Below are 26,476 nucleotides of genomic sequence, written 5' to 3'. Positions count from 1 at the left end.
GTATATTCATCTTGTATTTATCATCTTCACTCCAGTGAGAAAAACTTCCAGTGCATGGACCATCACCTCCAAGATGAAATCTGATAAAGACCCATGTTGAATCAATGAACTAACACAAGCCTCCATCTGCTGAACAGCTCCTGAATGCCAGGCACCATGCTGCGCCCTTTAAACACATTTTTCTCATTCAATCCTCACAAAGTCCCATCAAATAGACATTTGATCCCCATTTTATAATTGATGATACTGAGGTTTAGAAGGTAATGTAAATTAATTCATGAATGAAGAAATAACAGAGGTGATATTAGGCTCCAGATCTGGGTCCAAGCTTGTACATGTTTTCTCCAAACATCCTATCATCAATTCCTATGGCAGCATCCCCTGTTCTGTCCTTGTCTACACTCAGGAAGACTGCGTGGCTGGGCCCTGCTCTCTCTTCCTGTCTGTAACCACAGGAATCCCCAGGTTAGGCTCACACTTGTCGAGATGATCCCTATGACCAATCTCCCCATGTCATCCCTCACTTAACACAGATATATCCACCACCACTCAAAGCCTTCCCAGGCACTTGATGGTTGCTCCATAGATTCCCATCAAGCTGGTCTCAGAGGCAACATGTACATTTGTCATTTTGAAAGTTCCCAAGGGATTCTGATAGTCTTCCCACTCTAAAAAGCCTGGGCATCAAAAGTCCTCTGGTCCTGCTTCTACCTGTAGCCTCATGACTCAGCTTTCTATCCTAGAATGTCAGACCCACATGATCCTTTCTTTTTTTTTTTCCCCAGTTTTCTTTTTTAATTTTTTATTTTTTATAAACATATAATATATTTTTATCCCCAGGGGTACAGGTCTGTAAATCACCAGGTTTACACACTTCACAGCACTCACCATAGCACATACCCTCCCCAATGTCCATAACCCCACCCCCCTTCTGCCGACCCCCCTCCCTTCAGCAATCCTCAGTTTGTTTTGTGAGATTAAGAGTCACTTATGGTTTGTCTCACTCTCAATCCCATCTTGTTTCATTGATTCTTCTCCTACCCACTTAAGCACCCATGTTGCATCACCATTTCCTCATATCAGGGAGATCATATGATAGTTGTCTTTCTCCGCTTGACTTATTTCGCTAAGCATGATACGCTATAGTTGCATCCATGTTGTCGCAAATGGCAAGATTTCATTTCTTTTGATGGCTGCATAGTATTCCATTGTGTATATATACCACATCTTCGTTATCCATTCATCTGTTGATGGACATCTAGGTTCTTTCCATAGTTTGGCAATTGTGGACATTGCTACTACAAACATTCGGGTGCACGTGCCCCTTCAAATCACTACGTTTGTATCTTTAGGGTAAATACCCAGTAGTGCAATTGCTGGGTCATAGGGCAGTTCTATTTTCAAAATTTTGAAGAACCTCCATGCTGTTTTCCAGAGTGGCTGCACCAGCTTGCATTCCCACCAACAGCGTAGGAGGGTTCCCCTTTCTCTGCATCCTCGCCAGCATCTGTCATTTCCTGACTTGTTGATTTTAGCCATTCTGACTGGTGTGAGGTGATATCTCATTGTGGTTTTGATTTGTATTTCCCTGATGCCGAGTGATATGGAGCACTTTTTCATGTGTCTGTTGGCCATCTGGATGTCTTCTTTGCAGAAATGTCTGTTCATGTCCTCTGCCCATTTCTTGATTGGATTATATGTTCTTTGGGTGTTGAGTTTGCTAAGTTCCTTATAGAATTTGAACACTAGTCCTTTATCTGATATGACATTTGCAAATATCTTCTCCCATTCTGTCAGTTGTCTTTTGGTTTTGTTAACTATTTCCTTTGCTGTGCAAAAGCTTTTGATCTTGATGAAATCCCAATAGTTCATTTTTGCCCTTGCTTCGATTGCTTTTGGTGATGTTCCTAGTGAGATGTTGCTGCAGCTGAGGTCGAAGAGGTTGTTGTCTGTGTTCTCCTCAAGGATTTTGATGGATTCCTTTCTCACATTGAGGTCCTTCATCCATTTTGAGTCTATTTTTGTGTCCGGTGTAAGGAAATTGTCCAATTTCATTTTTCTGCATGTGGCTGTCCAATTTTCCCAACACCATTTATTGAAGAGGCTGCCTTTTGTCCATTGTATATTCTTTCCTGCTTTGTCCAAGATTAGTTGACCATAGAGTTGAGGGTCTATTTCTGGGCTCTCTATTCTGTTCCAATGATCTATGTGTCTGTTTTTGTGCCAGTACCATGCTGTCTTGATGATGACGGCTTTGTAATAGAGCTTGGAGTCCGGAATTGTGATGCCACCTACTTTGGCTTTCTTTTTCAATATCCCTTTGGCTATTCGAGGTCTTTTCTGGTTCCATATAAATTTTAGAATTATTTGTTCCATTTCTTAGAAAAAGATGGATGGTACTTTGATAGGAATTGCATTAAATGTGTAGATTGCTTTAGGTAGCATAGACATTTTCACAATATTTATTCTTCCAATCCAGGAGCATGGAACATTTTTCCATTTCTTTGTGTCTTCCTCAATATCTTTCTTGAGTACTTTATAGTTTTCTGAGTATAGATTCTTAGCCTCTTTGGTTAGGTTTATTCCTAGGTAGCTTATGGTTTGGGGTGCAATTGTAAATGGGATTGACTCCTTGATTTCTCTTTCTTCTGTCTTGTTGTTGGTGTAGAGAAATGCAACTGATTTCTGTGCATTGATTTTATATCCTGACAGTTTACTGAATTCCTGTACAAGTTCTAGCAGTTTTGGAGTGGAGTCTTTTGGGTTTTCCACATATAGTATCATATCATCTGCGAAGAGTGATAATTTGACTTCTTCTTTGCTGATTTGGATGCCTTTAATTTCCTTTTGTTGTCTGATTGCTGAGGCTAGGACCTCTAGTACTATTTGAATAGCAGTGGTGATAATGGACATCCCTGTCATGTTCCTGACCTTAGCGGAAAAGCTTTCAGTTTTTCCCCATTGAGAATGATATTTGTGGTTGGTTTTTCATAAATGGCTTTGATAATATTGGGGTATGTGCCCTCTATCCCCACACTTTGAAGAGTTTTGATCAGGAAGGGATGCTGTACTTTGTCAAATGCTTTTTCAGCATCTGTTGAGAGTATCATATGGTTCTTGTTCTTTCTTTTATTGATGTGTTGTATCACATTGACTGATTTGCGGATGTTGAACCAACCTTGCAGCGCTGGAATAAATCCCACTTGGTCGTGGTGAATAATCCTTTTAATGTACTGTTGAATCCTATTGGCTAGTATTTTGGTGAGAATTTTCGCATCTGTGTTCATAAAGGGTATTGCTCTATAGCTCTCTTTTTTGGTGGGATCCTTGTCTGGTCTAGGGATCAAGGTGATGCTGGCCTCATAAAATGAGTTTGGAAGTTTTCCTTCCATTTCTATTTTTTGGAAGAGTTTCAGGAGAATAGGAATTAGTTCTTCTTTAAATGTCTGGTAGAATTCCCCCGGGAAGCCGTCTGGCCCTGGGCTTTTGTTTGTTTGGAGATTTTTAATGACTGTTTCAATCTCCTTCCAGGTTATGGGTCTGTTCAGGCTTTCTATTTCCTCTTGGTTCAGTTGTGGGAGTTTATATGTTTCTAGGAATGCATCCATTTCTTCCAGATTGTCAAATTTGTTGGCGTAGACTTGCTCATAGTATGTTCTTATTATAGTTTGTAATTCTTTGGTGTTAGTTGTGATCTCTCCTCTTTCATTCATGATTTTATTTATTTGGGTATTTTCTCTTTTCTTTTTGATAAGTCTGGCCAGGGGTTTATCAATTTTATTAACTTTTTCAAAGAACCAGCTCCTAGTTTTGTTGATTTGTTCTATTGTTTTTTTGGTTTCTATTTCATTGATTTCTGCTCTGATCTTTATGATTTCTCTTCTCCTGCTGGGCTTAGGGTTTCTTTCTTGTTCTTTCTCCAGCTCCTTTAGGTGTACGGTTAGGTTGTGTACCTGAGACCTTTCTTGTTTCTTGAGAAAGGCTTGTACCACTATATATTTTCCACTCAGGACTGCCTTTGTTGTGTCCCCACAGATTTTGAACCGTTGTATCTTGATTATCATTTGTTTCCATGATTTTTTTCAATTCTTCTTTAATTTGCCGGTTTGCGATTCATTCTTTAGAAGGATGCTGTTTAGTCTCTATGTATTTGGGTTCCTTCCTAACTTCCTCTTGTGGTTGAGTTCTAGCTTCAGAGCATTGTGGTCTGAAAATATGCAGGGAATGGTCCCAATCCTTTGATACTGGTTGAGTCCTGATTTAGGACCGAGGATGTGATCTATTCTGGAGAATGTTCCATGTGCACTAGAGAAGAATGTGTATTCTGTTGCTTTGGGATGAAATGTTCTGAATATATCTGTGATGTCCATCTGGTCCAGTGTGTCGTTTAAGGCCTTTATTTCCTTGTTGATCTTTTGCTTGGATGATCTGTCCATTTCAGTGAGAGGAGTGTTAAAGTCCCCTACTATTATTGTATTATTGTTGATGTGTTTCTTTGATTTTGTTATTAATTGGTTTATATAGTTGGCTGCTCCCACGTTGGGGGCATCGATATTTAAAATTGTTAGATCCTCTTGTTGGACAGACCCTTTGAGTATGATATAGTGTCCTTCCTCATCTCTTATTATAGTCTTTGGCTTAAAATCTAATTGATCTGATATAAGGATTGCCACTCCTGCTTTCTTCTGATGTCCATTAGCATGGTAAATTCTTTTCCACACCCTCACTTTAAATCTGGAGGTGGCTTCGGGCTTAAAATGAGTTTCTTGGAGGCAACATATAGATGGGTTTTGTTTTTTTATCCATTCTGATACCCTGTGTCTTTTGACAGGGGCATTTAGCCCATTAACATTCAGGGTAACTATTGAGAGATATGAATTTAGTGCCATTGTATTGCCTGTAAGATGACTGTTACTGTATACTGTCTCTGTTCCTTTCTGATCTACCACTTGTAGGCTCTTTCTATGCTTAGAGGACCCCTTTCAATATTTCGTGCAGAGCTGGTTTGGTGTTTGCAAATTCTTTCAGTTTTTGTTTGTCCTGGAAGCATTGTATCTCTCCTTCTATTTTCAATGATAGCCTAGCTGGATATAGTATTTTGGCTGCATGTTTTTCTCGTTTAGTGCTCTGAATATATCTGAATATATCATGCCAGCTCTTTCTGGCCTGCCAGGTCTCTGTGGATAAGTCAGCTGCCAATCTAATATTTTTACCATTGTATGTTACAGACTCCTTTTCCCGGGCTGCTTTCAGGATTTTCTCTTTGTCACTAAGACTTGTATTTTACTATTAGATGACGGGGCGTGGGCCTATTCTTATTGATTTTGAGGGGCGTTCTCTGAACCTCCTGAATTTTGACGATCATTCCCTTTGCCATATTGGGGAAATTCTCCCCAATAATTCTCTCCAGTATACCTTCTGCTCCCCTCTCTCTTTCTTCTTCTTCTGGAATCCCAATTGTTCTAATGTTGTTTCATCTTATGGTGTCACTTATCTCTCAAATTCTCCCCTCGTGGTCCAGTAACTGTTTGTCCCTCTTTTGCTCAGCTTCTTTATTCTCTGTCATTTGGTCTTCTATATCGCTAATTCTTTCTTCTGCCTCATTTATCCTAGCAGTGAAAACCTCCATTTTTTATTGCACCTCATTAATAGCTTTTTTGATTTCAACTTGGTTAGATTTTAGTTCTTTTATTTCTCCAGAAAGGGCTTTTATATCTCCCGAGAGGGTTTCTCTAATATCTTCCATGCCTTTTTCGAGCCCGGCTAGAACCTTGAGAATTGTCATGCTGAATTCTAGATCTGACATATTACCAATGTCTGTATTGATTAGGTCCCTAGCTTTCAGTACTGCCTTTTGTTCTTTTTTTTTTTGTGTGTTGAATTTTTCCGTCTTGTCATTTTGTCCAGATAAGAGTATATGAAGGAGCAAGGAAAATACTAAAAGGGTAGCAACAACCCCATGAAAATATGTTTTAACCAAATCAGAAGAGATCCCAAATTGTGAGGGGGGAGAAAGGGGATAAAAAAGAGGTTCAGAAAGAAAGAAAGAAAAATGAAAAGAAAAAGAAAAAAGAAAAGAAAAGAATTTAAAAAAGAAAATGAATAAAGAAAAATATAAAAAAGAAAAAATATATATATTAGATAAACTAGTTTAAAAACGTTTAAAAAAGAAAAGGGTAAAAGTTAAAAAAAATGTAGCAGAAGAAGAGAAAAAAAATGAAAAAGAAAAAGAAATTAAATTAATTGCAAGACTAAAAAATCACAGGGAGAAAGCCATGAGTTCCATGCTTCCATGCTTTGCTTTCTCCTCCTCTGGAATTCTGCTGCTCTCCTTGGTATTGAAACCGCACTCCTTGGTAGGTGAACTTGGTCTTGGCTGGATTTCTTGTTGATCTTCTGGGGGAGGGGCCTGTTATAGTGATTCTCAAGTGTCTTTGCCCCAGGCGGAATTGCACCACCCTTATCAGGGGCCTGGCTGAGTAATCTGCTAGGGTTTGCTTTCAGGAACTTTTGTGCCCTGAGCGCTTTCCATAGAGTTCTGGAGGACGGGAATACAAATGGCGGCCTCCTGGTCTCTGGCCTGGAGGAGCCGAGAGCCCAGGGCCCCACTTCTCAGTGTGCCCTCAGAGAATAGCGCCCAGTAACTCCCGTCTGCCTGACCTCTGGCCGCGCTCCGAGCTCACCGAGCCTGCAACCGGTTCAAGGTAACCCCGAGCTGTGAGCCTACTGTCAGCTCTGTCTCTGCAGCTGACTTTCCCGCTCCAATACCTGCAAGCTCTGCGACACTCAGACACCCCGATCCTTCTGTGACCCTGCGGGACTTGAGGCCACGCTGACCCCGTGTGGGCTTCGCCCCGGTTTAGCCTCTGGAAATGTCCCTCAGCGGAACAGACTTTTAAAAGTCCTGATTTTGTACTCCGTTGCTCCGCTGCTTGCCGGGAGCCTGCCCCTCCCCCCAGGGTCTATCTTCCCGTCACTTTGGATTCACTTCTCCGCCAGTCCTACCTTTCAGAAAGTGGTTGTTTTACTGTTTCTAGAATTGCTGTTTTTCTTCTCTTTGATCTGCCGATGGATTTGCAGGTGTTTGCAATCTTTAGATAAGCTATCTAGCTGATCTCCTGGTAGCTGAAGTAGTCTCAGCCTGCTACTTCTCCACCATCTTGACTCCTCTTTTTTTCCAGTTTTTTGACTTCTGTATTATATCTCTTTTTATTTAAGTTCCCTTCCAGTGTAACAGAATCCATTGTTTATGCACCACACCCAGTGCTCCATGCAATATGTGCCCTCCATAATACCCACTACCAGGCTCCCCCTACCTCCCACCCTCTGCCCCTTCAAAACCCTCAGATTATTTTTCAGAGACTATCCACCATGACCAGGTGGGATTCATCCCTGGGTTACAAGGATGGTTCAGCATTTGCAAATCAATCAATGTGATAGAAAAAATCAATAAGAGAAGAGAGAAGAACCACATGGTCCTCTCAAGATGCAGAAAAAGCATTTGACAAAATCCAGCAACCGTACCTGATAAAAATGCTTCAAAGTATAGGGATAGAGGGAACATTCCTCAACTTCATTAAATCTATCTATGAAAGACCCACAGCAAATATCATCCTCAATGTGAAAAAGCTTGCAGCCTTCCCAGTGAGATCAGGAACACGACAAGGATGCCCACTCTTACCACTCTTGTTCAACATTGTATTAGAAGTCCTAGCAAGAGCAATCAGACAACAAAGAGAAATAAAAGGTATCCAAATTGGTAATGAAGAAGTCAAACTATCTCTCTTTGCAGATGACATGATTCTTTATATGGAAAACCCAAAAGACTCTACCCCCAAACTACTAAAACTCATACAACAATTCAGTAATGTGGCAGGATACAAAGTCAATGTACAGAAACCAGTGGCTTTCTTCTATACTAACAATGAAAATACTGAAAGGGAAATTGGAGAATCGATTCCATTTACTAGAGCATCAAGAACCATAAGATACCTGGGAATAAACCTAACCAAAGAGGTAAAGGATCTGTACTCGAGGAACTTCAGAACACTCATGAAAGAAATCGAAGAAGACACAAAAAGATGGAAGACCGTTCCATGCTCTTGGATCGGAAGAATAAACATTGTTAAAATGTCTATACTGCCTAGAGCAATCTATACTTTTAATGCCATTCTGATCAAAATTCCACCGGTATTTTTCAAAGAGCTAGAGCAAATAATCCTAAAATTTGTGTGGAATCAGAAGAGACCCCGAATTGCTAAAGAAATGTTGAAAAAGAAAAGCAAAACTGGAAGCATCACATTACCCGATTTCAAGCTCTACTACAAAGCTGTGATCACCAAGACAGCATGCTACTGGCATAAAAACAGACACATAGACCAGTGGAACAGAGTAGAGAGCCCAGATATGGACCTTCAACACTATGGTCAAATAATCTTCGACCCACATGATCCTTGACAACCTATGTCTGCCTCCCAATGCACGTTGCTTCTCTCTGGGTCCTTTACCCTCCTCACTCCTTTCCCTCCTCTGGCCCCTTCTTCCTCAAGTCTTGTCCTGCCAGCCCCTTTGTGGGACCAGCAGTCCTACTCAATACTCTCAAGGTCCACTGCCACTCCTTCTTGTAGCAATTTCTTGATTGTCTCCCTTCACCCCAGCATGCCATGAGCTCTTCAGACAGAGATCAGAGCTTGCAAGTCTGTGTTCTCAGGACCAAGTACAGCATCTGCCACCAAGATAAGCTTAAAAAATGTGGGAGGAGCTGAGTCTCCTTCCAACTACCCAGACTCTGCTATTCCCACCTCAAACTAGCACAGGTTTTTCAAAGCTGCCTGGGGAGGACTCTCACTTCTAGTAAAGCCCACCTAGATGGCATGAGACAGAGAAGTCATGAGCATCATTCTGAGACTGAAAGAAGCCTGGGCTTGAATTCCCAGCTTTGCCATTCATTTGCTGTGTGTCCCAGGGCAAACCTCTGCTATTCTCTGAGCCTTACCAAGGAATGGAGCACATTATGCTCAAGGGCACAGGAAAAGTAGTAAGAATTGAACATGGTAGCCAATATAAAGTACCAGGCACTCAGGGACCTTATGTAAATGGAAGACTTTTCACAAGCTGTGGCTCTGACCCTAAAGATCACCTGATTCCCTTCCTTGTTTCTCCTCCTTCCCCTTTCTGACTCCTTGGCATTTTCCCAAAGTGACACATGACTCATAGGGATTCTGTGCATGAGATGGAGCAGAACCTGTAGGCCCTGTGAGCAGATGAAAAGAACATGGAAGAGGAGGGCCCAGAGCTGCCTTCTGATGTGACAGCTCAAGCAGGAAGAGATCCCATTTCTCCTGAATCTTTGCCACATGCCATTTACCAAGGACTTTTCAAGTCCAGGGGTGACTCGGTGCTAGCCTTTACAAACCTTAGTAAACCCCATAAAGCAGATACAGAGAAGAGAGGCTTTCTCTGTCCCCAGAAAGTCTTGGTAAATTGTCACCACTTCACACAGGCACCAGTGCTTTCCACATAGCTGGACATATGGCAAGATGCAGACAAGCCTCAGGCTTCCTGTCACTGTTGGGCATTTAGATCCTGGGGAATAGTGGACTTTGTGTGATGATACAACTGCATTTACCCACCAGGACAGTGAAAGAGACCTCAATGGCACTAGATACAGCTGAGACATTCTGGCCAGACCATCCATTGTTCAGCGGGGAGAGCAGGTCTGGAGACCTCCTGGCTCTGACATGGTGCCAGGACCAGGGAAGCTCTTCTTCAGGCCTAGCCTCTTGTCCCAGTCCCAAGTAGACCTGTCTACCCCGCTGGCATGGGGAACAGCTTTGCCTGTGGCATAGACTCTGTCCTTGGCCAAGCTCTGCCCAGGCTCATCTGACCTTTTCAACTAGGCCTACTTCCGTGATCCTCTCTGCACTGTCCAGTTTTAGCAAGGATCCTGCTAGGTCAGCTTAACCAGAATCCCCTCCCTTAGTACCTGACCACCCTCAATACCTAATCAGGTTTCTTATCCCCCACAGTCCCCTGGTGAGATCCAATCACCCTGGCCTGCTTTCAGCAAGAGTCCTCTTGGGTTGGTTTAGCCAGAAAAATCCCAACCCCCACCCCAGTGCTACTTCTTAGTAATTTCCCAACCACTGCCTCCCACTCTGCTTCTTGGCTATACATTCCCACTTGCCCAGACTGTAGTCAGGGCTGAGTCCAATGTCTGTCTCCGATGCAACACTCCATGGTAGTGGTCCCTACACCCATCATCTAACCCCCACCCTCCCTTTAATGAAGTCTGCCATACTGTCCTCAGTAAGTGTCACAGATTTCCTTTTTCCTTTAACAGTTGCACAGGGCAGGAGAACAGGGCCATGGTTTAAGGCAATTACCACTCTTGCTGTATGACCCAGGCCCTGACAAAGCACTCTAGATGCAGTACACCATGTATATGTCTGCAGAGACCACAGGAGAGAGGGGCAATCATTACCAGGCCCTGAAATGTTTGTAACATGCCCAGCGTGCCCCACAAGGACATGGCAGATCTGACATTCGAGCAGTTGTCTAAAATGATGCATTCCAGGGATCCTGTTATGAGCTGCCAGGCCTAGCTCATGAACTATCCATCATTCTATACACAAGATCCAATACTTTTGTTATTGTATTATTTGTTAAACCATTTCCGAAGCTTAGCAATAGAGCACTTTGAATTGCCTCAGACCTACCAATGATAGAGCTGCCTTTCTCAGACCTCCATGCTCGGGCCATGGCCCTTGTCTCCTGTCAAATTACGATTACTGGTTTTTACTTACCCAGCCATCTGGAAATGCCTATCACAGCTGTAGATTTTGAAGGAGTTGCTATTTTCCCATTATAACCAAAATTCTCACTAAACAGGAATGAAATTGTTTTTGTCTCCTACTGCATCTGTAATAAAATACCATAAACTCGGTGGCTTCAAACAGCATGAGTTTATCATCTTATAGTTGCAGAGACCAGAAACCTGAAATGAGTCCCACTGGGCTGAAGTCAAGGTGTTGCCAAGATTGTGTTCCTTTCTGAAAGCTGTAGGATAGGGTCTGTGTCCTTGCCCCTTCCACTTCTTGAGCCTGCCCACATTCCCTGGTCCACAGTCCCCCTTCTATCTTCAAAGCCAACAGAGGTGGGTGAACTCTTCCTCACACTACATCTGTCTGACTCTTATTTTCTGTCTCCCAATCCCACTGTGAGTTGACTAAACCCAATAGTCCCTAAAAGCCTTCCCAGAACAAGCATTTTTTTAAAAAGATTTTATTTATTTATTTGACAGAGAGAGACCACAAGTAGGCAGAGAGGCAGGCAGATAGAGAGGAAGGGAAGCAGTCTCCCCACTGAGCAGAGAGCTCAGAGAGCTCCTTCTCCCACTGTGAGAACCTGGTGAACCCTTGAGCCCACCTGGATAATCCAGGAATCTCCCTAATTTAAAGACAGCTGATTAGCAGACTTCCTTCCCCCTTGTCATTAACATGACCCATTCACAGCTCAGAAGATTAGGATGTGGCCATCTGTGGGTACCATTGTTCAGCTTACCACAGAAATGAATAAAAATGCTTGGTCTGGGGGCGCCTGGGTGGCTCAGTGAGTTAAGGCACTGCCTTTGGCTTGGGTCATGATTTCAGGGTCCTGGGATCGAGTCCTGTGTTGGGGGTCTCTGCTCAGCGGGGAGCCTGCTTCCCTTCCTCTCTCTCTGCCTCCTTGTGATCTCTCTCTGTCAAATAAATAAATATAATCTTTTTTTAAAAATGCTTGGTCTGGGAAGGCTTTTAGGGACTATTGGGTTTAGTCAACTCACAAACCCCAAAACTCCCTCCCCAACATTCCCAGTGAGTGTTCATGAAACCTCTGCTTGAGCACATCCATAGACAGCACACTCACTACCAAAAGCCAACTCTACAGCCCTCTGGGTGCTCCTGAACACAATCCAGACCCCTGAAACCAGATCCAAGCTCTGAACTTTGCAAGGATGCAGGTGCATTTGCATGTGTCACTCCTCATCTGCTCTCTGCAGGTGCACACAGTAGAGTCTGGCCTTCCCACCTGCCACAATTCCAGGCATCCTTCTGGAGCACTGTACCCATAGGCAATGTCCCTTCTTAAACATGGCAGCCAGAGTAAACAAAAAAGTATAGATGTTATTGATCTCCAACTATGTCCTATGTGAAACCTCCAAGTGACACATATTTGAGTTTATTAGATGGACACCATTATACCTTTGATGCAGATGGAGAGACTGAGATGTAGAAAGGTGAAGTCACTCACCCACAGTCACTCAGCTAGGTGACTGAGCTGGGGATGCATCTAGATTTGCTGACCAAGGAAACTGTCTGTTCACTCTGCCACATTGCCCCATCTCTAGCCCCTGCTTGCTGCTAGAAAGAGCACTGAAAAATGAGGCTGGAGACATGGGTTTCATTCCCAGTGATCAAATTTGTAGCCTCGTGATGTGAATTCCAATTTCTTTATTTTGAATGGGGCTGCCTATAATGTGCCAGGGCTGGTGGAAGATCAGATAGACCAGCAGTGAGAGAGCTTGGGAACATGTAAGCGGCCCCAGGAGGAAGACAGGCCCTCCTCACCATGTTTGTGCTGCATAGTAGGCTCCATTTACATGAGTTCTCTGCAACCCCATCCCTGAAAATTCCAGAGCTGTCAAGCTAGTATTTGTCCATCCAGCACCTAGAAGGTCCAGAAGAATACTTGTCACAGGAAGGTGTTCAGAGTCTAGAAATCCAGTCCAACCAAGTCTCCAAAATGCTTGGCCTTCTAACGTCCTATTTCTATCTGTTGAACATGACTCATGCTCGTCACTGTGGAGGCATCAGAAACCCTGTGGTGATGGATGCCAGTACTTCATCCAAGGAGAGAGACAGATGTGTGAGCCTCTTCCAACAGAGTACTGATCACCAGGAAATCCAGGAGCAGAAAGGAGACCACTTCATCCTGCCCACTGGGCCCACCAGGATGCAGAGAAGAAATTTCTGAGTCAGCTGAGAAGGATCAGAAGGTGGTCTTTCATCTGGAAGAATGACAGCAGACATGTACTCCAAAGAGCAGAAACAGTCTGCCGATGAGCTCTGCCTGCCTGAGGCCCAGGCAAAGGAGGAATACAGGCATGAGAAAGAGATTTTGCTTTTGATGAAGAAGATTTGCCATCAAAAAGCCTTCTTCTCAGGGCCACCATTTATGTAAGTGTTTTGGCTATTATTTATTCCTACAGATGTTGCATTTTATTGCAAATCTCAGAATACCTTTGTCTCCATAATAAACTTACCTAAAAAATCTGCCTCAAAATAGAATTTCCTTTTGTCCCAAGCCAAGTAAAATAAATCATTTCATCAACAGCTCAATGTACCTCTTCTCCGCAGTGTCTTTAGAAAGCTCTCTGGGTTCAGGCTTGCATTCTTGGTGAGCTGATGCTATCACTGCAGTCTTTTCTTCTGACACTCTGCATCAGTGGAACTAAGTCTGGGAGGTGACACTATGACCCTATGTAGGGAAGAGCTGGACAAGGACAGGAAAGACACTGGTTTGGGGGGCTCTGCCTTTCCTTCACATCTAGCCACTGTGAGCAAGACCTCATCAAAGCCTTTAAAAGAGAATTTTGAAAGAAAAAAAAAGATAAGTAACACACACCAGTATCAGAAGGGTGTTCTAATCCCTGACCCCTCTCCCACAAGGAATAAAAACTAGGTGTCCTGTCCACCACTGCAAAGAGCCAGGGAGAGTCTACCTTGAGAGGGGAAAGCAATGGAAGTTTAGGGAAAATTCAACTACACTTCTACAAACCAGCAGAAAACAACTGGAAATTTATATATATATATATACATATATATATATATATGTATATATATATATATATGTGTGTGTGTGTGTGTGTGTGTGTGTGTGCCCGCATGTATACACACACACACACACACACATATATATATATATATATACACTTTAAAGATTTTATTTATTTATTTGACAGAGAGAGAGGGAACACAAGCAGGGGGAGTGGGAAAGAAAGAAGCAGACTCCCTGCCAAGCAGGGTGCCCAATGCAGAGCTAGATCCCAGGACCCTGGGATCATGACCTCAGCCAAAGTCAGACACTTAAGGACTGAGCCATCCAGGTGCCCCTAAAAATATATTTTAAAAAATCATTTATTGCAGCATTAAAAACATCACATACTTAGGGATAAATCTAACAAAATATGTGAAAAATTGTATGCAAAAAAAAAAATCCCAAATTGATAAAAGAAATTAAATAAGACCTAAAACTACAGAGAAATGTAACATGTGGATTGGAAGACTCAACATTGTTTAAGATGGCAGTTCTCCCCAGATTGATCCATATTCAAGACAAACTCATTAAGAACCTCTAAAATTAGCAAGCTCATTCTAAAATTTTTATTTAAAAGCAAAAGATCTTAGAATAACCACAACAGTTTAAAAAAAGAGAGATAGAAAAAATTTGTAAGAATCTTACACCTGACCCAAATACTTACTATAAAGCTACACTAGTCAATGCCATGTGGTCTTGTCATAAGAATAGACAACAGAGACCACTACTATAGGACTGGGAGTTCAAAAATAGGTCTGCACATACATGATCTGCAACCAGCATGCAAGTAATTCAATAGGGAAAGGACAGTCTTTCCAACAAATGATCCTGGAACAACTGGATATCCTCATTTTAAAAATGCATTATGACTCTTGTACCATATGCACACACAAAAACAATTTGAAATGAAGCATAAAACAAAATATAAAACCAAAAGCTAAAACTCATAAAGAGAAAACAGGAGAAATATATGTGGGTCCTTGGATTAGGTAAAAATTACTAAAATAAGACTTAAAAATTCTATCCCATAAATTAAAAAATTGATCAGTTAGACTTTCTCAAAATCAAAATCTGGTTTTGAAAGACACCACTTTAAAAAATGAAAAGTCAGGCCATAGACTTGGAGAAAACATTTTCAAAAGACATATCTGATAAAGAACCTTTTCAGAATGCATAAAGAATATTTACAACCCCATAATAAGACCAACAATACAATTTTTAAAGATGGGCAAAATATTTTAACAGGCACTTCACCAAAAAGAGATATATAAATGGCACACAACAACAAACAATAACATTATTCATTAGGGAAATGTATTGGTTTGCTCAGACTGCCATAACAAATAAACAGACCAGATGGCCTGAACAACAGCAGTTTACTTCTCACAGTTCTGGAGGCTCCAAGACCAGGATCAAGGTACCAGCAGGGTTAGTTTCTCCTAGGTTTCTCTGTCTGGCTTGCAGAAAGCCTCCTTGAATGTCCTCACTTGGCCTTTCCTCTATGTGTAGGCATCACTACTGTCTCTTGATATGTCCAAATTTCCCCCACTTATAAGGACACCAGTTAGATTGGATTAGGGCCACCCTAACAACCTCATATTAACTTAATCACCTCTTTTTTAGGTTCCGATCATCAAATGCAGTCACATTCTGGGATACTGGGAGTTAGGACTTCAATATATTAAGTTGGTGAGGAGACACAATTCATTCAATACAGGAAATGGATTTAAAACTACAATGAAATACCATTACACATGGACTAGAATGACTAAAATTACAAAGAATAATCATAACAAATACCAGCAAGAATGTCAGGCAACCAGTAATTCTTATAAACCAGGATGCCTGGATGCCTCAGTCAGTTAAGTGTCTGCCTTCAGCTCAGCCCAAGGTCCTGGAATCGAGTCCCACATCAGTCTCCTTGCTCAGCAGGGAGCCTGCTTCTCTCTCTGCCTGCTGCTCCCCCTGCTTGTATGCTCATGCTCTTTCTCTCTCTTTCTGACAAATAAATTTTTAAAAATCTTAAAAAAAAAAAAGAAGAATTCTCATACATTGCTGGTAGGAATGCAAATGGTACAACCACTTTGGAAAACAGTTTGAAAGATACCTATAAATTTAAACATACACTTAACCATACAACCTAGCAGTTCTACTTCCGTGCATTTGCTCAGAAGAAAGAAAGCGTTTGGTCCTCATGAAGAGCAACTTCAACTCAGAACAGTCAAAAATGAAAGCAATCCAAATGTTTATTAACTAATGAAACCATACATATCTATGATATAGGCAAACATCAGGATATTATTCAGCAATTCAACAATACAAAGAAATGAACTATTGATACATGCAATGGTATGTATGAATCTCACAAATTACCAAGTGCATGAAAGGAATGAAACACAAAATGGTAATACTGTGAGTTTATATTTATCTGACATTCTGGAAAAGGCAGAATAAAGAGAAAGAAATCAGATCAGTGGTTGCCAAAGGCTAGGGTTGGGTGGAGGACAGTGATTACAAGGAGTCATACGGAACTTTTGGGGGTGGTAGAAATGTCCTATATCTTTAATGTTATTGGTTACAAGAATATATATTGGTCAAAACTCAATTAAGTATAACTTTAAATGAAAAATGTTACTGCAGAGAAATTCTACATCAGTAACTCTTCTAAAAAATAAGCAAATTGGGCCACCTGGGTGGCTCAGTCATTAAGCGTCTACCTTCAACTCAGGTCATGATCCCAGGGTCCTGGGATGGAGCCCTGAATGGAGCTCTCTGCTCAGCAGGAAGCCTGATTCTCCCTCTCTCACTCCCCCTACTTGTGTTTCCTCTCTCACTCTCTCTCTCTCTGTCAAATAAATTTTTAAGAAAATAAAAATAAGCAATTAAAGTAGGATTCAGCTGGTATGTTATATTTGCATTAATAATAATGATAAAAGCTAAAAATTTCATGAGTCAAATGTCCAACCAAAGAGGTTAGAAAAATAACAGCAAAACATACCCAAAAAGGAAGGAAATAAGTGCAATGACTAAAGAAATGGTACAATAGAAAATGAAGAGTGTTTTTTAAAAACCAAAAGTTGTTTCATTGAAAAAGCTAACATGATAGACAAATTTCTGACAAGCATAACCAAAAATTAATAAAAGGAGACATTAATGTCAGGATTGATCATGGGACAGAACTACAGATATAGCAAAAATGTAAAAATAGTAAAGCAAATAAACGATTTACAAACTCCTAGTAAAATAAAATTTACCAAATAGACTCAAAAAGAATAAAAAGCTTAAAAAATCCTATATCACTGAAAATATTAAAACATTAGACCCAGATGATCAGAAAGAGTCTCTAACACAAAACCCATGTGAAGCCTCTGCATGGAAAGGAAAGGACACACCAGGGGAGCCAGAGGTGGTGTGGGAGAGGCTGTGGCTGGGCAGGGCTGTGTCCTTCATGGCCCCACAGACCTCCAAGGATTCTGGTCATGTCTCTGGGAACAAGACAGTGGATGGTTTCAGCATGGGGATGAAATGCTCAGATTTGCACTTTCAAATGATGACTTCAAGTGACTTGTAGAGAATAGCTGAGTAGAGAATGGCTGTAGAGAATAGCTGAGCTAGACAAGAGTAAGGAGAAGGAAGAAGCCAAATAGAGGATTGCAGACTAGGCCAGAGAGGGCAGGGTTTGGAAAAGGTGAGTGGTCATGCAGTGGACAGAGGAGACAATGTCCCGTCCCTTCCCTGTAGTGACACCAGTGGGTGCAGACTCATGCCACATGGCAGTCTCCAGGGCATCACTATTAGAAACAACATCTAGAAAGAGCAGGAATGGGGCTTTCCTTCTCCTCTCTCTGAGTATTAGGCCAATGAATTAGCTAGTCATTGTCCTGGAGAGTAGAAAACAGAGTTTAAAAGGGCTGGAACACAGTGTCTAAAAGCAGGTGAAATATGGGAAAGAGTGGACATGGCTGATGGAAAACAAGGCCACTGGATCACCCAGAAATGTCTCCCAGTAAAGGCATAATGTACCAGAGAGCTGTCACCTGCCCAGAGTGGGCCACAGTAAGTGTCTGCAGCTGCCACTGCCAGAGAAGGTATGGAAGGAGAGATCTGTGTCCTCCATAGCAGCAGATTTAGGTTTAATTAAACCTGATGCTTAACACAGGCTGGAAAAAGAAAAGGTGATCTACTTTCCTTTATGTCTTCTCTGTGTGATCATTAGGGCATTACCACTTAATATTATCTGAGCACCCAATTCCTAAAATCTTACCCTGTAAGATAGAGTCCCCTATTTTCAGGTGAGAAAAATTCAAGCTCAGAGAGATTGAGAGATTCAGTGACTTGCCCAAGGGTCCCAAATAGAGGAGCTATCCCAAGCTTTTTCCATATTATCACACAGTGTATCAGCCAGTTTTCTCCATAGAAACAGAACCAATAGGAAATAGAGGAAGAAAGAGAGAGAGATTTATTATAAGGAGCTGACTCATGTGATTTTGGAGGCTGTCAAGTCTAAAATCTGCAGAATAGAAAATGCTGTAGAACCAAAGGCTGGTGTCCCAGTTCCAGTTCCATGGCCATCTAATGTGAAGAATTCTCTCTTACTGAGGGAGTGGAGGGTCAGCCTTTTTGTTGGGGGCAGCTATGTACATAGCAGACAACATGGCGCTTGCGCCTGCAGCCAGACAGAGGACCTGCGCACCACCTGAAAGATGATTGGCTATGCCCAGAACAGGTAGCCCAGGACACTGCATGCTTTTTATCATGCTATCAGGCTTCCTTTCACATGTACAGTCTGCTGATGGGAGGAGAGGGGATATAAATAGGGGTAAAGATCCGGGTAAAGGGAGAACAATAAAGATTCCCAAGTTTGTCACTCCGTGTCTCCGGGTCGTTCTTGCTGGCAAGAGCGACACCTTTTGTCCTGTTCAAGCCTTCAACTGATTGCACAAGGCTCACTCACATTATAGAGGGCAATCTGCTTTCATCTCATCCAAAAATACCCTCACAGAAACACCCAGAATACCTTTTGACAAAATATTGGGATACTGTGTCCCAGCAAAGTTGACATCCACACATACCTTTCACAATCACATACAGCCTCTTCTAAATGAATATATGAAGATTTGCTTATTTGGAAAAAGCTCACACAAAAAGCTCAATTATGGCTCAAATAATAGCCACATTTTTAAACGTCTTACACATATTTCCATTGAAATGTTACTATTCAGGTTACAAAAAATTCAGAAATCCAGTAATAGTCCAGCAAAACCTAAACAGCAGCCTCCCATTGCTCAATCCATGAAGAGAGACTTCACTTAGGAGGGAAATAATAAGATAGTTTCCAAGCCCTTTGGCAGCAGCAACAAAGAACTTGCTAATTCCAAACTTTTCATGCAGTCTTCAAATGAAGGCAGTAGGACTATGGGTAATTGTTAGCTTTACCCACCCTGCCTGTGACACCCTGGGAGGATACAGGTCTCCATGGGCTGGTGCCTGCTTGGTGCTCTGAAGCTGGCACTTGTTCTGAACATCCCAGAAAAGATTTTCATTCAAGCTCCACACTAAGGGAGGCTGACTCTCCTTCTGGGTCTTCCTGTGAGCTGGGCAAGGGTCCCTGTGGTTGCTCACAAGTGCTGCAAAAGAAAGAGCATGAATCCTAGAAGAGAAGGGAACTGTGTCTGTCCATGACAGTTGTAAGAGCCCTCCAGGGAGGTATAGAGCAATGGGAAGGCTCAAATCGTGGTCAATGAGTTGTGAAGATGGCAAAGGGGAAGGAAGAAACCCTCAGAAAAGCTGGCAGTGCGTGGGAGGGAGGAAGGCAGAAACTGTCATCAAGCAGAAGAGCTATAATTAGGATAATTGTTATATTATTTAGGATAGGATAGGATTATTTAGGATATTATTTAGGATAATTGTGATATTATTTATTAAACATTTAGGAAGTGCCAACCATGTGCTAGCTATTGTCACAATCCAAATCATAGAATTAGACCCAATGCCTCTAGAAAAGTCTCTCTATCTAATTAGGCAGAATGAAAAAGACAAAGACCAAAGACATGTTTCAGGTGAGGAAAGTACAATCCATCCAGGCAGAGCCAGCCTCATACCCCCAGAGAGCTCCTCACTTCTTCCCAGGAACTCAGAGACCGACATATGGAGGTTGGTCATGCGGCTGCTTACTTCTCAGCTTTAGCCAAGACACCACCCCCCACCACATGTTTGCCACATACACCAGAACCATTTTGTAATTCTTGTTTTGAGGCCACTCACACAGACTGAAGCTTCGGCTTTGGAGCCAAGCAAGACCAAGCAAGCCACAAAGCTTCCCTCAAGATCCGGTGGTCAATAGGCCATTCTATTTGGCCAGACCTTTGCCAGGGGCCAGGGTTTGGGGAACGAAGATGAAAACAATCTCTGCCGACAAGGACCTCACTGCTTGTGGGGAATCTTCTAGTTTACCCCTAGGAAAGTCTATGTTTGGTATGTAGGCAAACTAATCCAAGTTTAAGACATGACAATCCTCCTTGACGGAAGACCTCCAGAGAGTGTGCCCAGACTGGCCTCCCTCATTTGACTGGCATTGCTCCTTTCCACATCTAAGAACCAGCAAACCCAATAAGCTCTAAAGGAAAGCTCAGGTCGATCCCCTTTCTCCCCCGCAAAAGGCAGGCTGATTTCTAATAGCTTAACACAGATATTTGGAAATCTGTAGCTCTGAGGTGACATTAGTTCATTTCCAGAGTTTAGCTATAAAGTACAAACTGAGTTACGGTATATTAGGTCTCAAGCAAATTCACACTGGCCTCTATTAATTGTATGAGGTTAAGAAACATATTGGATTCTGGGGGCATATATTCTGCTAACAAAAATTACACACTAGCCATTTGTCATATCCATGTGGACGTTCTTAAATCAAGGCTCTAAACGTGAATGCATTGGTATGAATTATATCATCCACGTCTCAGTCACAGCACAATTTATGAGGGACAGGAAGAGGGGGTCTTGATGAGAGTCCCTTCCCAATTGTCTCTGCAGGACAGCACAGACTCAGGGGTCTTTCATGGGGAAGCCAAGCACAAACAATCCCCATCACAGTAAATCATTTTGTTAAATGAACCAAGCAAATCCCCAGGAACACAATATTAAAGTTGCAAATGTATTCACTGGAAAAACAGGTGAGCAGGTTCCCACAGAAAAGGGAAACTGCCCAGATGCTACAGAGCAAAAGGGAGTACGCTTCTCTCAGCCTTCCATCAATACTCAGAGCTACATGCTCGCTCTTGGTTTTAAAGCCTATTTTCCCCAACACACACAGATCTTCCAGCACCCACACAACAGCCACCACAGACCATATGCTCAGAATGTCAGAGCTGGGGGTGGGGATTAGAATCCAGCCCCCTGATTTTTCAGACTGATACACAGGGGGCATTGCCAATGGCAGCAGCTGATGAGGAGGGGGGGTGTTCCTCAGGCTTCCTATCATGGAAAAAGTCACATCATGCAACCCCTCCCTGCATCCCTGTTTCTCCATGAAATCAGTTGGAATGGATGGCTAGGGCAGCTTTGGAAGAAAGAAAAGTGATCCTCAGGAAGACATTCTTTGCTACCCAGGAGTAACTGAAAAGCCACCCTCCTCCATCTTACTGGGAGCTCAAGAAAGTCATCAAGCCAGGCCTTTACATCAAACCTGTGAATCTGCTTACCAGGACAGCTCAGCCCCTGCTTCCAGGTTACCTGGCTTATTATGGGCACCAGCTATATGTACAGCAAATACAGAAACACACATGCCCACATGTACACACACACATAAGCACTCTTCCAGTTGCACTTGTCATAACCTGAAGGTAAAACCAGAACCACCCATCTCCTCATGTCTTATATTGACTGTAACTTACTTTAAAACACTTGAGAAGAGATAGTACTATGCAACATGTGCCTGAAGTCAACTTCAGTCTATACCCTTGGGTGCTTAGGTGGCATTAAAGGGGATCTAACTGGGAACAGAAACCATTACAAAGACAATACTTAGTAGAAGCTATGTTAGAAGTAGATTTTTATTGGTGGGATAAGAGTTTAAGATATGGGATTGTCCACAAAAACAGGTCCCACCACTTTTGCACCTAACGGTGTGAAAGGCTATACATAAGGAAAGGATGCAGTGATGTCCCCCAGTCAGAAGACAGCAACCAGGCAGCAGGAGGCCAGACTTTCTGGAACAGTGATGCAAGGAGGGGCACTCTAAAAGATCAAAGCAGCAACAGATGGCGGCTCACCTGTCCCCTCACAGTCTGGGAAAGTGCCCCACAGACAGCAAAGCTGAACCACACTCCTAGAGAGGACCCGTCCTTCAGGTTGCAGGATCTAAAGCTGTTTGATTAGAGAAATGCCAGTCCCTTCCTTTGCAAGATCAGGGGGCTGCCAACAGATTGACATGGTGGCCCCTTGACCTGCAGTGTGTTCTGCCACCACAGGGTTCATTTTAAAATGGTCCTCAGTCCCTTCCTGGCATGATGGCCTGGATGCCAAACCCAATGGAGACAACTTTATGAAGAGGAAGATGGTTCCTTGAGCCTATCTTCCCCTTCTGCCAGAAGGAGGTCTTAATGCGACCCTCATGGGCTTCTCACGAGGGCAGCCTGCAGAGAACTTGCTGGCAGAGGTTCTACTTACCTCTCCGGTTGGTGAAAAGAGCAGAGAATTCCTATAGGAAAAGACAGGGAGATATCCCTCATTGCCAGGCCACTTCCAGGATTTGCAAACAATGAGAGACCAGGGGACTCATGTGCTTCCTCCAGTACTTTAGCTGTTCAGAAGGAGATACAAAGTGGGTGGAGAATAAGGTTTAATCACAGCTGTGGATTTTCTGAACAGTGGAAAGGAAAAGCTAACTCAAGTTGGGCCAGAAAGAAGGAGTTGGAGCAGTGAGCCCGGAGTTGGAGCAGTGCTCCGCACCAAATATATTTTCCAGTGATGCAACAACTTGCTACCCACCCTCCCTGCCCTTCTACACGGCTACCTGGGTGCTCCTCCCATTTAGAGCCTTGAAATCTTTAGGGAGTGGAGCTGGGGCTCATCTGTAATAAATAAAATGCAGAGGGCATGACTTCCCAGGTTTGATCAAAAAAGGGAAGGAGCCATGACTGTTGGGATGGACCGAGGCCATGAGAGTCCTTAATATAGCTACATGAAACACCTGCAGTCCTCTACAGCTCCCCCTGGAAGTCTCCAGACGATTCTAGCCTCAGCCTTTGAGTCACCCCACCCCTTCCTGTAGCAGGGATGCTGGGCCAGATTGCCCATGAATCCAAGGAAGGTAAGCAATGCTGCTGGCCAGAGGGTTTCTCTGCCCCCATTCTGGACTTAGGAGCAGGGGCACAGCTGGTGCCCTCCTGCCATGAAGGCTGGGTCTCCCAATGGCACCTTCCCACTTGGACCCAGGCAAGAACTGAAGAGCTGGGGCAGGGGCCAGTAATTCAGACAGATCATGAAAAGTGCTTTGCTGTTATCCTGCATCTCTCCCTTTGGGGGTATCTACACGTTTGTCTGGAAGGTTAGGTCTCAAATGTCTAACTACCATGGGTGAGTGACATGTCTGGAGAGTGGCTTATGTCTAAGCTCCAGGTCCATACCAGATTTCAGAGACACACTCCTAAGTCAGAGAAGCATCTGCATCTGCTCACTCCTTCTCTTTTCCTTCTATTAAAAAAAAAAAAAAAAAAAAAAAGGAGAAGAAGAAGAAGCAACAGCAGCAACAGGCCACAAATTGAGTCACTTGTGCTAAGCCCACGTCACCAAACCAAGACTTAATGTCTAACCTAATTGTGGTTTCAGCCTTTCCAAGAATGTAATCTTAAGCAGTCAGTCTGGAATTTCTTGGTCAGCACTAGTGAGGTAACCACCCAAATAGAACCCTGCTGTCCCCCGAGGAAGGTGACCTTGCCTGAAAGAATTCACTCTTTTCTAGTAACTTCTTTGCCCCACTTCCTTCTGTTTGTAAAAGCCTTCCATTTTGTGCAGCATCTCTGGCCTCCTTCTGATGTGGGATAATGGAGCACAATGGTCAAGAAAGAATTCTTAAAACATCTCATGGTGTAAAAAGGTGATTTTATTAAAGCACAGAGACAGGACCAAGGGGCAGAAAGAGCTTTATTATAAGTGTGAGGAGTGATCATTATATAGGGTTTTCAGTCCTGTGGAGGTGAAGGTGAGTGTAGGGTTCCAGGAAATTGAATCCATAAGTTTCTGGAAGTCTATTCTCAAGATTGTGCTTTTCTTGTGAATCATTAAGGCAGTGGCAAACTGATAGAGTTTTGTGCCCTTGGTGACTGTGATCTTCATCAGTTGACCATTGGCTTTTTCCTTCCTTTGTTCTTGGGCAATCAGGAATGCCTGAGAAATGTCACATATACCCTACTCCCACCTGCGGTTGGCCGGGCAGTATGTGGAGTGTCAGCTTGCCTTTTGTGATCTCATCTCTTCCTTTCTGTTACATGGGATGCTGCTTGATTCATGAATCCTTGCATAAAGTCAATCGGATCTTTAGATTTACTCAGTTGGACAGTGCTTCTTAACCCCTCCCTTCCATATAATTAAGGAAGACTCCTCTGTCACAGGTGCTCCACAGAGCAGCCGGGTGCCTAATGACCTGGCCATGTTCATTCTAGGCAGCAGAACATGGACTCAAATCGTCAGGCCCAAGTTAACAGTAAAATGCTGTTTTCCCAGGACAAAACCAAGCTCCCCTAATGAAAGGAGGCCCCTTTGCGATGCACTCCTTGTTTTCCTGTACAAAGAAACCAAGGGATGACCTCAGGGCCACTTGGGATTCCAGCTCTTTCTCCCCAAAGAGCATGGTGACAGAAGAGGAGATCCTGTCTGAAATGCATTGATCCGTCCCTGCTTTTGTCCCAAGCAGTCCCTGTAGGGATGCTGCTTACTATGAACATTTGGATCTAAAAGCAAACTGCCATTTTAAAAGTTACCAGCACTTTCTACTTTTGAGAGGAGGCTGGAATTAACCTTGAGGTGCAACTGCCCCTTTGTTCCAGGAAAATCCTGGGTGGCTCTTTTAGTTATGCAAATATGAGGCTGAGGTAGTGAATGGCCACCCACTGCCCTGGAGGGAGGCTCAATACAAGGACTTATCCTGAATGCAAAATGTGAGCTGAGTAGCCTTGGGTTAAAGAATTGTGTGCACTGTAAGTCTGTGTGTGTCTGTGTGTTTGTGTCTGTGTCTGTGTCTATGTGTGTGGTTCCATAAGCCTGTCAGCATCCCACCCCTGTCAGGCTCGATGAAGCCCCACCATACATTCCTGCTTATGATGGAATGAGACCCCAGACAAAGAGGCAGAAACTCTGCAACTATGTGACTGCTTCCTTGGTGTCCTGGACTTATTACTAACAAGAAGACAAGGCCCCTCCCCTGCCTCCTCATCAGTCTGGGAAGGAGCTGGGGCCAGGGATGAGCATTTAGAGAGGTGAGTCTGAGGGAAGAACTGCCCCTGTCTAGGAGAAGGATTGGTTTGCTCTGGACTGCAATGTACAAAGATCCCTAAGACAAGGTGAATGAGCATTACCTTGTAGGGGGGAGGTCAAGGCCTCAGCTACAGCACCCAGCAAGTGAGAGACTAGACTTAGTCAAGAGACTGGATTTCAGCCCCTGCTTGGCCAGCTCCTGCACAGTGAAAAACCTGCCCACCAGGACCAGACGGCCGTGACGATGAGGAGATGGGGACACGGAGTTAAGAAGCCCCTTTAGAGTCAAACCATAAGAGCTTTTGAAATCCGGGTCTCAGTCTTATCTTCACTGAAATTTTTGGTGGAAAAGGAAAGAGAGAAAGTACACACAGAGCAGTTCTAACATTCACCGCCACAAAACCATTTATCTCCATTGTGTAATTTTCCCTGGCGATTGAATCTTGCCCCAACTAATTAGCACTTTTGCAGTAAGCCAACCAGTTCTTGGAAAAAACAAATACATTGTGCGTGTGTGTGTGTGTGTGTGTGTGTGTGTGTGTGTGTGTGTCCACAGCAGGACAGACAGGAATGGATGTGGAAGGGGGAAGGGAAGGGAGAGGAGGAGTCTGGTGGGGTGACCACAGGCACAGCACAGAGAAGCATGGAGCATGGAATTGTCCAACCTCATTTGGAGGCAGAGGGAAAATCCAAAGAACAAAAAGAAAAAAAAGAACAGATTTCCCACTTGGGCATGCAAGCACAGGAGTCCCACAATGATTAATGATGCAATCAGACCACAGAGCCTTCTCAGATTTCTGTGCAAATGAAAAGAAAAATTTGAAAATGTGGCTGAAATCCAAGCCCCAGATGTCAGTGTAATCCGAGAAGCCTCTGCTCAGAGCAAGGAAAAAGTCAGTCTCTGGGGGGCGTGATTATGCCATTCTGGGGGTTGCTGCCTGAGCTTAGACTGTATTGAGGAGTTTAGAGAAGAGGGTTCCCCACCATGGGTGGGACCCAGGGCCTCAGCCGAAGAGAAGGTTCTGGAACATATACTGAGGACCATCAACACCAGGCAGGCCTCCCTGCCAAGGAGCACAGGTTAGGCTCTCAGGAGACCTTAACCTGGAGCATGTAAGGATAGAATTTCAGGGTAGCCCCGAATGTGGGA

The 26,476-nt window shown here is 43.2% G+C and overlaps 1 long non-coding RNA gene across 2 annotated transcripts in view; it reads right to left on the bottom strand.

The window, feature by feature from the left end:
• Window positions 1-26,476, bottom strand: part of LOC116596825 — a 243,962-nt gene that overhangs the window by 111,120 nt on the left and 106,366 nt on the right. The gene's annotated exons all lie outside the window — the stretch shown is intronic.

The sequence above is a fragment of the Mustela erminea genome, chromosome 8, assembly GCF_009829155.1.
Source record: "Mustela erminea isolate mMusErm1 chromosome 8, mMusErm1.Pri, whole genome shotgun sequence".
In the NCBI taxonomy this organism is placed as follows: domain Eukaryota; kingdom Metazoa; phylum Chordata; class Mammalia; order Carnivora; family Mustelidae; genus Mustela; species Mustela erminea.
Note: the sequence above shows the minus strand (reverse complement) of the source record. Positions and strands in the feature narration are given on the sequence as shown.